The sequence below is a fragment of the Convolutriloba macropyga genome, unplaced genomic scaffold (genome assembly GCF_964194025.1).
Source record: "Convolutriloba macropyga unplaced genomic scaffold, txConMacr16.3 SCAFFOLD_6270, whole genome shotgun sequence".
Classification (NCBI taxonomy): Eukaryota; Metazoa; Xenacoelomorpha; order Acoela; family Convolutidae; genus Convolutriloba; species Convolutriloba macropyga.
Window position 1 is genome coordinate 2,501 of NW_027451280.1, and position 10,407 is coordinate 12,907.

At 41.9% G+C, this 10,407-nt stretch overlaps 1 non-coding gene and 1 pseudogene across 1 annotated transcript in view; both read right to left on the reverse strand.

Annotated features, from left to right (window-relative positions):
• LOC142356529 (large subunit ribosomal RNA) overlaps nt 1–1,523 on the reverse strand; it is a 3,523-nt gene extending 2,000 nt beyond the window's left edge. Inside the window, exon 1 of the ribosomal RNA XR_012761434.1 lies at nt 1–1,523. This exon is cut by the window's left edge and continues 2,000 nt beyond it. This is a non-coding gene — a ribosomal RNA (large subunit ribosomal RNA).
• A 1,683-nt stretch (nt 1,524–3,206) lies between these two features.
• LOC142356528 (5.8S ribosomal RNA) lies at nt 3,207–3,358 on the reverse strand (annotated as a pseudogene).
• Nucleotides 3,359–10,407: the final 7,049 nt, after the last annotated feature.

Below are 10,407 nucleotides of genomic sequence, written 5' to 3' on the forward strand. Positions count from 1 at the left end.
TGCTCCATTGATCGCTTCGCGCATACACTTGCGTGCCATACTTTAGCGCAATCAATGTGTCCTCCTACACATGAATATCATTTTTGAGCTGGTGAGGCTCTTTTTCTCTAATCTAACTTGCGTTAGATATTGATATTCATGGTTGGGTATAGGCCACGAGCTCTAGTGCCATCCATTTTCAGGGCTGATTGATTCGGCAGGTGAGTTGTTACACACTCCTTAGCGGATTTCAACTTCCATGACCACCGTCCTGCTGTCAGTATCAATCAACACCTTTTGTGGTGACTCATGAGCAAGTAGTTAGGCGCCTTAACCCAACTTTTGGTTCATCCCACATCGCCGGTTCTGCTTACCAAAAGCGGCCCACAAAAAGCTTGCATTCATAGTCCAAGTGCAATTAAGTCACAAGGACATCTCACCGATTTATAGTTTGAGAATAGGTGAAGGAAAAATTTTCCCCCATTCCTCTAATCATTCGCTTTAACCGATGAAATTGCTTTGCGAAGATTTTTCAATCTTGCTCAAGCTTTTGCTATCCTGAGGGAAACTTCGGAGGAAACCAGCTACTAGATGGTTCGATTAGTCTTTCGCCCCTATGCTCAGGTCAGACGATCGATTTGCACGTCAGAACCGCTTCGGGCTTCCACCATGGTTTCCCGTGGCTTCGCCCTGCCCAAGCATAGATCACCATCTTTCGGGTCGTGTGCTACTTGCTCTGGATCAGTCATGCAATAAGAGCAAAACCGTCCGTGGTTGCGGGACACCGAATCGGCGCCCTCACCACACAAAGTAGTGCAATTCATAAAAATTACACTGTTCACTTTCATTTCGCGTGTGCGCTTTCAATGAGCGACAACACTTGCAAGCAACTCACACTCCTTGGTCCGTGTTTCAAGACGGGCTGTAGAGAGCATTGAATAGGAAGTTGAGGTCAGACAGGCAATCAAGATCAATTTATCTCATTTTGTTTAGAATCAACAAGAAGAATTCCGAGGAAAACTTCTGCTCGATTCATTAACAAGATTTGCCAAAAGACGACAACTACACTACTCGGTAGCCGAGAATATAATATCAAGGCATTGAGTATGGTAACGCTCACTCCAGTTCCCCTTCAACAGTTTCACGTACTTTTCACTCTCTCTTCAGAGTGCTTTTCAACTTTCCCTCACGGTACTTGTTTACTATCGGTCTCGCTTTATAATTAGCTTTTGGAGAGACATATCTCCAGCTTCGAGTTGCACTTTCAAACAACTCTACTCATAGGAATGAGCCATTATGACTGGTATCGAAAATGACCTTTACAGGATTTTCACCTTCTTTGATGCTACTTTCCAGTAGACATCAGGACAAATTCACCAGTCTAGCATCAAACCATACCGGACACCGAGAAATGTTGCCATTTCTCTTCCCGATGAGCTTTTCCCTGTTCATTCGCCATTACTAAGGGATTCTCAGTTGATTTCTTTTCCTCCCCTTACTGATATGCTTAAGTTAAGGGGGTTCTCTCGCCCAATTCAGGTTATGTAGTTGATTGTCTCTTAATTGGTTCACTGACCAATATGAGACAGAAACCGATTCAGCAGTTTTGTTCGCTACTACTATCAAACACAGGTCGAAGTTTCCATTCAGTCATTAATTCCAACTTTCAAATGTTGTTGTTTCAGCTTTCGCTTACTAGAAGCAACATAATACTCGCTGCAATACAGACCTCGGGAAACCCTCACCGTGAATAAGGTTCACTCACATATTTCACTACATTTTGCGTGGGATTGGAGATGAGGCTACTCGTTCTTGCTCAGTACTAGGCTGAAAATTAACGAAACTTCGTTACAAACGTTCACATGTTGATGTTTCCGCTTTCGCGTACTCGAAACAACATAATACTAGTCTTTGTAATTTAGTTTCATAATTTCAACTGTTCTCATGCAGAATTTTTGCTCATTCTTATCCCAAATTTTGACCTGGCTACTAGTTACACTCCTTGTACTTATTGCAAAATGACCACAAATTTCAACAGCTTTCACATGTTGCTGTTTCGGCTTTCGCTTACTACAGTCAACATAATACTCGTTGCAAAATAAGTGCTCGGCATCTGCAATTTTCCAAAGACGAAGTTTCGCCAGTTCAATTTTCGCTCGCCAATTATGGCTACTAATTCACACGGTACTGAGCTCAACAACATTAAATTTGTTCAGCAAGACTTTCACATGTTGATGTTTTGGCTTTCGCCTACTAGAAGCAACATAATACTCGTCTTGTTAGCTCATTCAATGAGAATAGCTTTTCCCGTTGAGAATTTTTGCCTTCAATTGGCGTTGTAGTGAGTTTGGCTACTCAGATCACCAAATACTTGTGACAATTCGAACCAGAAATGTTTTCAATTTTCACATGCTGATGTTTCGGATTCAACCTACTAGAAGCAGCATAATACTTGTATTCAACAATTTCTGTATCAAATCCCAGTTTTCTCTGGTGCATCTTTGCCAAACTATTCCAAACTGCCTGAGTCTGAATACCAATTACAGGTACTAGTAAATGCACGTTACTAAGGACTATATAGTTCTAGGTTACTGTACACAACGACGTTCACATGTTGATGTTTCAGCTGCCGCTTACTAGAAACAACATAATACTTATCGTGCATACCTTTCCATAACTTGTCCTTTTCAGATGCATTAGTTTCCCTTTGTCTTGGCTTCTACAGTCAGACTGGCTACTAGTAACAGCACAGTACTAATCACATATCGTTCTACAGTTTGCAGACAACTTTCACATGTTGATGTTTCAGCTTTCGCCTACTAGAAACAACATAATACTCGCTGTATACATTTGTAGTTCTCTATGTAACTTTCATGTGAAGAAGTTTCGCCAGTCTTTTTGACTGTCTCAAATCTGAGTCATGCTTAGGCTACTAGTTGCTTCATAGTACTTATCGCCTCGAGATCATTGAACAAAACTTGATTTTCACATGTTGCTGTTTCAGCTTCCGCTTACTAGAAACAACATAATACTAGTCTCATTAAGTTCCGTCTCTTTGCAATTTTCTTATGAAGAAAATTCGCCATCACAATGACTCCAGCAGTTCTTGATCAAGGAATGCAATCATTGATCAGAATGCTATTATTTGAATCGGTTCTGCTTTAAGTGTTCCAATTTTATTGGAAGCACCAACAATAGAACATCAATGTGTTCAATCGAGAGTTATATAACCCTGAATCGGACGCAGTCAACAGCCGAAGCCGAGACCGCCTTTTGCGTTAGAGAGGTCGGTAAACAAATCTTGCGATTCATACCGAATTAACACATATAGCTGTGCTCCTCTTCGTAAAGCGAGCCAAGTGATCCCCTGTTGAAGGATGTATTTGGACCAATCTAGTAGCATTTGGTTTCCAACAAGCTCTCCCAAGTTAGCTTACTTATTGGGCTTTTCAACCAATTCGGTTGGCTACAAGCATCATCAAAGTACTAACCACAGTTTGATCGCAAAATTCTACGACTTTCACATGTTGATGTTTCGGCTTGCGCTTAGCCTACTATAAGCAACATAATACTAGTCATATCATAGAGCGTGATCAGCTTGTGACGTTCTCATGATGAAGTTTCACCAACAGTGTCTCACTTCGAGCTTAAATCCAGCTACTAGTAACTACACAGTACTGACTGCAACGATAACTTTTATCTATACCTTTCACATGCTGCGCTTTCGGCCAGGGCCTACTAACGTCAACATAATACTCGATATAAACTTTTGTTCATGATGCAGCTTCCCCATGCAGAAGTTTCGCCTTCAAATGCTCTCTTGGCCATATGACGTAAGAAAAGGTTACTAGTAACATCACAGTACTAGCCACAGTTTGATTGCAAAATTCTACGACTTTCACATGTTGATGTTTCGGCTTGCGCTTAGCCTACTAGAAGCAACATAATACTAGTCATATCATAGAGCGTGATCAGCTTGTGACGTTCTCATGATGAAGTTTCACCAACAGTGTCTCATTTCGAGCTTAAATCCAGCTACTAGTAACTACACAGTACTGACTGCAACGCTAACTTTTATCTATACCTTTCACATGCTGCGCTTTCGGCCAGGGCCTACTAACGTCAACATAATACTCGATATAAACTTTTGTTCATGATGCAGCTTCCCCATGCAGAAGTTTCGCCTTCAAATGCTCTCTTGGCCATATGACGTAACACAAGGTTACTAGTAACATCACAGTACTAGCCACAATTTGATCGCAAAATTCTACGACTTTCACATGTTGATGTTTCGGCTTGCGCTTAGCCTACTATAAGCAACATAATACTAGTCATATCATAGAGCGTGATCAGCTTGTGACGTTCTCATGATGAAGTTTCACCAACAGTGTCTCACTTCGAGCTTAAATCCAGCTACTAGTAACTACACAGTACTGACTGCAACGATAACTTTTATCTATACCTTTCACATGCTGCGCTTTCGGCCAGGGCCTACTAACGTCAACATAATACTCGATATAAACTTTTGTTCATGATGCAGCTTCCCCATGCAGAAGTTTCGCCTTCAAATGCTCTCTTGGCCATATGACGTAAGAAAAGGTTACTAGTAACATCACAGTACTAGCCACAGTTTGATTGCAAAATTCTACGACTTTCACATGTTGATGTTTCGGCTTGCGCTTAGCCTACTAGAAGCAACATAATACTAGTCATATCATAGAGCGTGATCAGCTTGTGACGTTCTCATGATGAAGTTTCACCAACAGTGTCTCATTTCGAGCTTAAATCCAGCTACTAGTAACTACACAGTACTGACTGCAACGCTAACTTTTATCTATACCTTTCACATGCTGCGCTTTCGGCCAGGGCCTACTAACGTCAACATAATACTCGATATAAACTTTTGTTCATGATGCAGCTTCCCCATGCAGAAGTTTCGCCTTCAAATGCTCTCTTGGCCATATGACGTAACACAAGGTTACTAGTAACATCACAGTACTAGCCACAATTTGATCGCAAAATTCTACGACTTTCACATGTTGATGTTTCGGCTTGCGCTTAGCCTACTAGAAGCAACATAATACTAGTCATATCATGGAGCGTGATCAGCTTGTGACGTTCTCATGATGAAGTTTCACCAACAGTGTCTCATTTCGAGCTTAAATCCAGCTACTAGTAACTACACAGTACTGACTGCAACGATAACTTTTATCTATACCTTTCACATGCTGCGCTTTCGGCCAGGGCCTACTAATGTCAACATAATACTCGATATAAACTTTTGTTCATGATGCAGCTTCCCCATGCAGAAGTTTCGCCTTCAAATGCTCTCTTGGCCATATGACGTAACACAAGGTTACTAGTAACATCACAGTACTAGCCACAATTTGATCGCAAAATTCTACGACTTTCACATGTTGATGTTTCGGCTTGCGCTTAGCCTACTAGAAGCAACATAATACTAGTCATATCATAGAGCTTGATCAGCTTGTGACATTCTCATGATGAAGTTTCACCAACAGTGTCTCATTTTGAGCTTAAATCCAGCTACTAGTAACTACACAGTACTGACTGCAACAATAACTTTTATCTATACCTTTCACATGCTGCGTTTTCGGCCAAGGCCTACTAACGTCAACATAATACTCGATATAAAATTTTGATCATGATGCAGCTTTCCCATGCAGAAGTTTCGCCTTCAAATGCTCTCTTGGCCATATGACGGAACACCAGGTTACTAGTAACATCACAGTACTAGCCACAGTTTGATTGCAAAATTCTACGACTTTCACATGTTGATGTTTCGGCTTGCGCTTAGCCTACTAGAAGCAACATAATACTAGTCATATCATAGAGCGTGATCAGCTTGTGACGTTCTCATGATGAAGTTTCACCAATAGTGTTTCATTCGAATTGGTTCTGCTTTAAGCTCTCCAATTGTTTTGGATGAACCAGTTTTGCCCTTCGAAGCCACTTTTGTGAGCTTTTGTGGGTCTTTACCAAGAGGATATACCTCAAGGCCTCTTTCAATTCCTTTAAGTTCTTTCAACTCCTTTACAGTTTCTAGGTTCACATAGCTGCAAACCTTATTTCTAGTTTTAAGTCTGGCCAACTTGGGGAGAGTTGGTGCAGACCGTGACCAATTCTAGTAGGATGCCACAACAAGAATGTGATCAACTTAGCTTGTCGATGAACCTGCCCCACATTCAAACAACTCTATCGCCTTTTCCTCGTATAGTTATATGCGAGGGCCTCTCATAGAGAGCGCTGTTAGCAACCTTTTCCACATAGACGATAAAGTTGTGAGTGTTTTGCACATGGCTGTTGTCATCACCACGTGACGAGTCAACTCAGCTTGACTCTCTACACTCCGACAAGCTTTGCACATACGCCTTTAGTTCAGTATGTGTCTTTAATCTGACTCCGGTGCCTCAAGCCGGAAAAATTGTCAGATTATGATCATTATCGGTTAGTCATCCCGATGCAAGATCGTATCGTACTGTCTTTGTCTACCTCCAGATTCCGAAGAACAGGAGGAGACTCTCCCAGACCTACATATCTGGGAGAATGTTCAGAGGGCGAGAAGCTGTGGATTACTCTCCCCTAAGAACTGACTAAACTTTACCCTCGTCCAAGGTAAGTTTATTTTAGCTAGCCTTCTATGTAAAGGATCTGAGGCTAAGCTGTGTTTTTTCGAGCCTTTGGCTCGGAGCAAGTTCAGTGGGCGCCCCGAGTAGCTCAACTCTTTCCCACTGAACAGCGCAACGCTCTGTCACTCGCTGGGATTTTTGCGTGTCGGTTCTAACCACGCGACTTGTGGACCTTTTTAGGCCTTTCTCATTCACAAGTCTATAGCTGGGCTTCTATAACCCAGCTTCTGAGATCTAGATAGCTGCAGTTCTGCTAGGCTGCTTTTGCTAACTAGTCTCCCTTTAAGCAGTCCCTTGCCATGACTGCTGAACTATGTATCCACACAAGTAGTTTTTGAGCTCGATACATAATTCGAGATTGGTTGCCAAGCAATCTCTAGCGACAGAGCGTCATGCGCACTACAGACATGGCCTCTACCAGCAGCCATGCCCGAAGGAATCAATCACTGATCCTTCCGCAGGTTCCCCTACGGAAACCTTGTTACGACTTTTACTTCCTCTAGACAATTAAGCTCGATCCGCTTCATCCCGTTGCCGGAGACCGAAGTCCCAACAGTAGGAATTTGCAATTCTTGCTTAACTATCCAATCAGTAGTAGCGACGGGCGGTGTGTACAAAGGGCAGGGACGTAATCCCTATGAGTTGTTGACTCATAAGTACCAGGAATTCCTGGTTCACGTCTGCAAGTTACAACAGACGATCCCCTTGAAGCGCTGTACTTTTCTCTGATTGCCCAGTCCATTTCGGACCAAGGGCTGAGTACTCAATCTAAAAGTACACAGTGTAGCGCGCGTGCAGTCCAGAACATCTAAGGGCATCACAGACCTGTTATAGCCTCACTTCATCTGCGGTATTTAATTCCGCATAGTTCCTCTAAGAAGTGTTTGAATTCACATATAGTGAATTTCATTATTTAGATGGAGAAGATCTCGTTCGTTATCGGAATTAACCAGACAGATCACTCCACTAACTAAGAACGGCCATGCACCACCGCCCATATAATCATGAAAGATATTCAATCTGTCAATCCTTAAGATGTCTGGACCGGGTGAGTTTTCCCGTGTTGAGTCAAATTAAGCCGCAGGCTCCACTCCTGGTGGTGCCCTTCCGTCAATTCCTTTAAGTTTCGATTTTGCAACCATACTTCCCCCGGAACCAATAAACTTTGGTTTCCCGGTTAATCTCTTGCCAAGTCAAGATCGACTTTGACAAATTGTAGGTTGGTATAGTTTATGGTCAGAATTACGAGGGTATCTAATCCTCTTCAATACTCTGACTTTCGTTCTTGATTAATGAAAACATTCTTGGCAAATGCTTTCGCAGTAGTTTGTCTTGCCACGATCCAAGAATTTCACCTCTAACGTAGCAATACAAATGCCCCCGTCTGTTCCTTTCAATCATTACCGCACTCAGCCAACCGGCATCAATCGAGTAGCGGGTCATTCTCCATTATTCCATGCTTTATTATTCGATCCCAAAGGATGCTTTGAACACTCTAATTTTCTCAGGGTGAAAACACCGTTTCCACAGTTCGTCACATTTAAGTGCAAACTATTTCTTCGATGCGAAGGATGAGCGGAACGAGTCAACAGATTTAACTGAAGACCATGTTGCCGTTCTACTCAAACAGATCCAACTATGAGCTTTTTAAACGCAGCAACTATTGCATACGCTTGTAGAGGCTGGTATTACCGCGGCTGCTGGCACCAGACTTGCCCTCTACTCGTTCATCAATGGAGCTTTTAAGTCCATTCCATTCTGATTACAAACCATAAAGGTTCATATCATTATTTCTAGTCACTACCTCCTCGTGCGGAGAGTGGGTAATTTGCGTGCCTGCTGCCTTCCTTGGATGTGGTAGCCGTTTCTAAGGCTCCCTCTCCGGAATCGAACCCTGATTCCCCGTTACCCGTCACAACCATGGTAGTCCGTTACACTACCATCATAGGTTGATAGGTCAGAAATTCGGAAGTTCCGTCCCCAAGCCGAAGCTATCTGGGATCTTTCAGTTACTAGGACTCATCACGGGATGTGTCTGTACTTAGCAAATCACCCGGTGTAGTCTTGTAAAAGTCTCCGACAGTGTCGGACAATCAGCATGCATTAGCTGCAGGGTTACCGCAGTTATTCATTTAGCTTGCAAATCAACTAATAGATAGTAACTGATTTAATGAGCCATTCGCGGTTCCACTTTTTCAAGCTTCGCTTGCACATGCATGGCTTAGTCTTTCAGACAAGCATATGGCAACTGACAGGATCAATCAGTTTAATTGTACTTTGAACAATCTTTCGATTTGTTCGAATTTAGAAAGACATAGCCTTGCGGCCTCGTCAATCTTGCTTTGAGCTTTTTAAATCACGAAGAGTTTCAATGCATGCTTTGGCATGGCTACTAGTTACTACACAGTACTCTACACACTTAGAGTTACCCACGATTACACATTTCACATGCTGATGTTTCGGCTCGCGCGTACTAGAAACAGCATAATACTATGTGTACTGGTAGATAGCGCTCTGTGAGCATTTCCCATGAGCAGGTTTTGCCCTCCAAATCTCTGTTCTACTGTTACCAATACCGGCTAACAACTGTATCATACTAGGGAGAATTGACTCATGATTTAAAAACCAGATGTTCACATGTCGATGTTTCGGCTCTCGCCTACTAGAAACAACATAATACTAGTCTGTTAAAAAATCTCAATCACGCCGCCTCTTCAGATACAGAAGTTTTACCTTTTATTGGTTAGAGAACAGCTTTCCAGCTGTCGACATGGTTACTAGTAACAACACCGTACTCAACACAAAAACTTTTCAACTTCACAACTTTCACATGCTGATGTTTCTGCTTTCGCATACTAGAAACAGCATAATACTTATTGTTTTGTCAAGTAATTTGTGTGTCTTTCCCATGTGAAGTTTCACCGGTCAACAATGTTTCCCTGACCAATTACGGCTACTAGTAGCTGTATAATACTAGGGAAAATGATTGAGGATTTAATATCAGATTTTCACATGTTGATGTTTCGGCTTTCGCCTACTAGAAACAACATAATACTAGTCTGCTAAGAAATCTCGCTCAAATTGCCTTTTCACATACAGAAGTTTCACCTTCTATTGGTTAGAGAACAGTTCTCAGCTGTCGACATGGTTACTAGTAACAACATCGTACTCAACACAAAAATTCTTCAACTTCACAACTTTCACATGCTGATGTTTCTGCTTTCGCGTACTAGAAACAGCATAATACTTATTGCTTTGTCAAGAAGTGTGTGTGTCTTTCCCATGCGAAAGTTTCACCGGTCAGCAATAATTGCCGTGTCCAATTAAGGTTACTCATAGCTGTATAATACTAGGGAAAATGATTGAGGATTTAATATCAGATTTTCACATGTTGATGTTTCGGCTTTCGCCTACTAGAAACAACATAATACTAGTCTGCTAATAAATCTCGCTCAAATTGCCTTTTCACATACAGAAGTTTCACCTCTTCTTGGTCACTGTACAGATGATGCTGTCTGTTCTTTATTTGGTTCTGCTTATTATAAGGAGGGGCATCACTCCTTCCTCCTTGGTTTGCATGCATTAAGCCTGCTTTGTGAAAAGCGTATCTTTCTAGCTTTTCTTCGCCTTACTCGAGTAGGACGATACAATCCAGACATTAGTCAGTCTTGGTGTAAAGTCACTGAGTATTATTCGGTTCTGCTTTATTCAGCAATATGCTGTATAATTGTTGTAATTTGCGAACATATTTGTTCTCAGTTCCGAACTACTAGCGACG